At 41.9% G+C, this 6,000-nt stretch overlaps 1 long non-coding RNA gene across 1 annotated transcript in view; it reads right to left on the bottom strand.

The window, feature by feature from the left end:
* LOC133621930 (uncharacterized) overlaps positions 1-3,690 on the bottom strand; it is a 115,927-nt gene extending 112,237 nt beyond the window's left edge. Inside the window, exon 1 of the long non-coding RNA XR_009817712.1 lies at positions 3,563-3,690. This is a non-coding gene — a long non-coding RNA (uncharacterized lncRNA). The remainder of the gene's footprint in view (positions 1-3,562) is intronic.
* Positions 3,691-6,000: the final 2,310 nt, after the last annotated feature.

Here is a 6,000-nt window from a genome sequence, read left to right on the forward strand (position 1 = left end):
AGACACATTGAAGTATTATCTTGATATTATTTGTATCGATTTAGACACATTGAAGTATTATCTTGATATTATTTGTATCGATTTAGACACATTGAAGTATTATCTTGATATTATTTGTATCGATTTAGACACATTGAAGTATTATCTTGACATTATTTGTATCGATTTAGACACATTGAAGTATTATCTTGATATTATTTGTATCTATTAAGACACTTTGTTGCTACGTGTGTTTTGTAAAGCAGCAACAATGTTGACACCTGTATTTCTATTTGGCTAAAGACAGGAAGAAGGTGAGGTGGTAAAGTGCGCCTGCAACAGCAACAAACGTGGCAGTAGACCCTGAGTTGATATCATCAAATGCAAACTTACCCGAGCAAACACGATACATATTCACCCAGGTGTCATGATCTGTGGTCTTTGATGATATTACGGAGCGTAGATGGTGAAATCCCTAAATTCCTTGCAATAGCTGGTTGAGAAAGGTTTTTCTTAAACTGTTCAACAATTTGCTCACGCATTTGTTGACAAAGTGGTGACCCTCGCCCCATCCTTGTTTGTGAATGACTGAGCATTTCATGGAATCTACTTTTATACCCAATCATGGCACCCACCTGTTCCCAATTAGCCTGCACACCTGTGGGATGTTCCAAATAAGTGTTTGATGAGCATTCCTCAACTTTATCAGTATTTATTGCCACCTTTCACAACTTCTTTGTCACGTGTTGCTGGCATCAAATTCTAAAGTTAATGATTATTTGCAAAAAAAAAAAAAAAGTTTATGAGTTTGAACATCAAATATGTTGTCTTTGTAGCATATTCAACTGAATATGGCTTGAAAAGGATTTGCAAATCATTGTATTCCGTTTATATTTACATCTAACACAGTTTCCACAACCCTAACCCTAACACAATTTCCCAACTCATATGGAAACGGGGTTTGTACAAGTCTATAGTAGATCTTTAAAATGAAGCAATCATCAAAACTACAATGTCAACACTGAGGGTTGTGTGTGTGTGTGTGTGTGTGTGTGTGTGTGTGTGTGTGTGTGTGTGTGTGTGTGTGTGTGTGTGTGTGTGTGTGTGTGTGTGTGTGTGTGTGTGTGTGTGTGTCACTCATTGAACGCCAGGATGTGGCCAGCCAAACAAACATAAAAAAACACTTTTTCAGGACCAGTATTGTGTGTCAGCGTCTCACACACACACACACACACACACACACACACACACATACACACACACACACACATACACACACACACACACACACACACACACACACACACACACACATACACACACACATACATGGCCACACGCACACGATTCTGCAAAGACTACGGCGTGGAAACAGCGAGACAAGCGCCTTCCTCTCTAATCATGTCAACACTTGATGATCGCACGCCATGCCTGGGACTGTGTACAGGACTGGTGTACAGGTCTGGTGTACAGGTCTGGTGTACAGGTCTGGAGTACAGGACTGGTGTACAGGACTGGTGTACAGGACTGGTGTTCAGTCGTAGACTGCGAGGAAAAAGCGTAGGGCAGGAAGTGATGAGATGACCACCAGGGAGAGACGAGTAAAGTGATCTATTCCCGTCTCTCTCTGACCTTGTTGGCGCTCAGCAAAAACACAACGGTGACAAAATGGAAGCTGGCGTGCTCGCCTCCGCCTCCGCCTCCGCCCCCACCTCACCCTTCTCCCTGGTAAGAAGGCGCGGCGTAATTAGCAGGCAAGCACGGGCGCGTCATGGCGTGCCTCGCTTGCTCCTCTCCATCCCTGCTGCCGACCACCTGCCGCTGATAGATGGTCGCACACCTAGCAGGTGATAGATGGTCGCACGCCGAGCAGCTGATAGATGGTCGCACGCCGAGCGTGCTCCTGGATCAAGCCGTTGCAGGCGAGAAGTAGAAAAGGCGCCGGGGGAGGCCATGTAGGTCTGTGTTGCTACTGGAGACGTCTCCTCCACGCCATCGCCAACAAAGACGTGCTGTTCTCTCCCAGAATAGATCGCTTGGCCTCTGCATGATCACACGGCGGCCAAGGATGACAAGTCACATGACCGCTCACCATCTCGCCATTCGCTGGCTTTGTGTGTGTGTGTGTGTGTGTGTGTGTGTGTGTGTGTGTGTGTGTGTGTGTGTGTGTGTGTGTGTGTGTGTTTTAGATCAGTGGTCCCCAACCTTTTTGGACCGGTCAACGCTTTAAAATTTGTCCCACAGACGGTTTGTTTTTGTCATAAAAAACACAATCATGTGTGCTTACGGACGTATTGATATATATTGATATATAATGTAGGTGCACTAATTGTAAGTGTGTCTTGTGTTTTTTATGTTAATTTAATACAAATAAAAATAAATAAATAAATAAAAACATTTTTTAATTTCTTGTGCGGCGTGGTACCAATCCATCCACATACCGGTGGTTGGGGACCACTGGCCTAGATGACATGAGCGTGTTGCAATGGTGCATGGGTAATGTTGCAATGGTGCATGAGTAATGTTGCAATGGTGCATGAGTAATGTTGCAATAGTGCATGGGTAATGTTGCAATGGTGCATGAGTAATGTTGCAATGGTGCATGGGGAATGTTGCAATGGTGCATGAGTAATGTTGCAATGGTGCATGGGTAATGTTGCAAAAGTGCATGGGTAATGTTGCAATGGTGTATGGGTAATGTTGCAATGGTGCATGGGTAATGTTGCAATGGTGCATGGGTAATGTTGCAATGGTGCATGAGTAATGTTGCAATGGTGCATGGGTAATGTTGCAATGGTGCATGGGTACTGTTGCAATGGTGCATGGGTAATGTTGCAATGGTTCATGGTTATTGTTGCAATGGTGCATGGGTAATGTTGCAATGGTACATGGGTATTGTTGCAATGGTGCATGGGTAGTGTTGCAATGGTGCATGGGTAATGTTGCAATGGTTCATGGTTATTGTTGCAATGGTGCATGGGTAATGTTGCAATGGTGCATGGGTATTGTTGCAATGGTAATGTTGCAATGGTGCATGGGGGATGTTGCAATGGTGCATTGGTAATGTTGCAATGGTGCATGGGTAATGTTGCAATGGTGCATGGGTGATGTTGCAATGGTGCATGGGTATTGTTGCAATGGTGCATGGGTAATGTTGCGGTGGTGCATGGGTAATGTTGCAATGGTGCATGGGTAATGTTGCAATGGTGCATGGGTAATGTTGCAATGGTGCATGGGTAATGTTGCAATGGTGTATGGGTAATTTTGTAATGGTGCATGGGTAATGTTGCAATGGTGCATGGGTAATGTTGCAATGGTGCATGGGTAATGAGGTGCCATTACCCATGCACCATTGCAACATTACCCACGCACCATTGCAACATTACCCATGCACCATTACAAAATTACTCATGGGTAATGGGTAATGACACCTCATTACCCATGCACCATTGCAACATTACCCATGCACCGTTGCAACAATACCCATGCACCATTGCAACACGCTCATGTCATCTAGGCCAGTGGTCCCCAACCACCGGTATGTGGATGGATTGGTAGCACGCCGCACAAGGAGCTCCACAACCTGACGTCACGCTACTCGTCTGCTACAGGCAAGGCTTTTTTATCAGCCACCAAAAGTTGCCAACTTTATGGTGGATGTTCTCTACTAAATCCTTTCAGCAAAAATATGTCAATATGGCCAAATGATGAAGTCTGACACATAGAATGGACCTGCTAAATAAGAACATGTCATTTCAGTCGGCCTTTAAGCATCCTACTTTCTTATCAGCGTTAGGGTCTTCAATAAGGACAAGGTGGTCCTTCAGGGATAATCTGGCAAACTGCTGCCCATAAACCTCACCACACATTTGTCATGCAGTGCATTCCACATTACTCCTGCACATCAATCCATTGCAGTAAACAAAGTGTCACTGGTAATGTTCTTACTGAAAAGTGCTTTCAACTGTCCAAGACACCTGCTTGTTCAAAATCATCACAAAGGATTGACAAAGATGGCCCATTAGTTCCACGATCCTATTCTGGTATGGTCATATTTCATGGTCGCCGTGGTGGTCGTGATCCCAGACGCAGAAGGACGGCAGGTAAAAAGGTATTTCATCTATGAAGAAGGACAAAACACCTCATCACTCTGGCAGGGAGCTGCACATTAGGCACATATGCTATAGCAAACTAAACAAAGTCAACTTCTCAGAATGCTGGAAGACAGCAAGAGTTTACGGCAGTCAGGACCAGCAAGACCTTCTCTGCTGGACTAATAAAGCCACACATCAGCATCATAATTAAAGATCAAAGTCACATCAGCATCATAATTAAAGATCAAAGTCACTGACTTTCCTTAAATATGTCAAAGTCTTCATGTTCTCTTCATGTCATATTATGCTCCTTCCAGTTTTTACTTTGACTTTCTATCCAATCAAAATTCAGTTAGCTTATGTTGCCATGCTGTACCTAATCTGCCTTCACAATCAACAATGTGTGTGCACTGTAAGTGAACAGGCACATACAGTTGATAGACAGTTGCGATAACCAATCAGATCACAAGTTATTGACAGTAGCCTATCTAGGTAGCCTGATGTTAACGAGACTGTGATTGGATACTCAATTGTCATTCCAAAGTGAGTATCCAATCACAAAAAACAATAAAAATGTTTTTAAAAAAATTAAAAAAAATTAAAAAAAATTTAAAAAAATTAAAAAAGATTAAAAAAAATTAAAAAAAATTAAAAAAAAATTAAAAAAATTTAAAAAAAATTTAAAAAATTTATAAAAAATTTAAAAAAAATGAAAGAAATTAAAAAATGTTTTAAAATAAAAAATTAAACATTTTTAAAAAAATTTAAAAAAAATTTTCAAGGTAAAAAATGATTTTCAAGGTAAAAACACTTAAGGGGTATTACAGGAAGGCTGGAGAAGTGGAGAAGGAAGTTCTATCAGAACTCTGGCAGTCCAGAGGAAAGATCAGCTGACCTTACTGAGAGTGGAGAGGAAGAAGAGAGCTGCATTTCTGGCTAACCCTCTTAAGATGACCAAGGAACTCCTCAGTCAAAGGAGAATTAAGCGCCCACGCTACTGGAAAGAAACCATCGAAACCCACCTCAAGATTACATATGATGACGGCAGGAGAAACCAACCCCTCGGTCTTTGCAAGAGTCAACACCACCAGCGCCAACATCAGACTTCAACCTGAAGTTTTCATTTTTTCATTTTTTCAGTTTCAATTTAGCAGGAAGCAGGAAGTGTTGCGCCGTAGCCATAGCGGGCTAGCAGGGAAGGAGAACAAAACGTTGATTAGGTGGCAGATAAATATTTGCAAGGCCATTTTCAAGAAGGATATTTAAAGAGAAACTACATCTTGTGAGACCAACCCCACGAGCTAGCTCAGCTGTCCTGGCGATGAAATGGTGAAATTCCCGCCATTTTCACTGGAATAAGCTGACGACGAGGGTACCACTAGTGTTCAAATATCTACTACAAATATTTTATTTTTTCACCTTTCATATGTTTTTTGCCATATTAATTCTGACAGTACCACATAAGATATGTTTTAAATGTGCCAGAAAATAACCTGTTTTTCACACTGTTGATGTGGATCAATACTCAGTAGTGTGTAAATGTGTTCCTGTATAGTGTTCATCCAGCAAAGGTCATGTGGTGACATCAATGATGCTATTGTGAGAGGTCATCATTGAAGTTGGACGTCACCGAAGGCCTAGGTGGGAAACTTACGGCCCGCCACTGTGTTACGGACGGGGAGAAGCATACAAAAAGTGCAACCAAAATAAAAGCGCTCGACTGGAAGGAAACTACCTAACGTAAGAAAAACAAACTGCAGGTCATGACATCATCAGTCCTTTCATCCGGAAGAAAAAAAGTGTCAGACACAAATCCAAGTTCTCTTTGCCCTTGGTGACAATATTCCCATCATTAAAGAATTACAGTAATACATTACAGTAATACAACATTACAGTAATACATTACAGTAATACAACAATACAGTAA

The sequence above is a fragment of the Nerophis lumbriciformis genome, linkage group LG25 (genome assembly GCF_033978685.3).
Source record: "Nerophis lumbriciformis linkage group LG25, RoL_Nlum_v2.1, whole genome shotgun sequence".
Taxonomy (NCBI): domain Eukaryota; kingdom Metazoa; phylum Chordata; class Actinopteri; order Syngnathiformes; family Syngnathidae; genus Nerophis; species Nerophis lumbriciformis.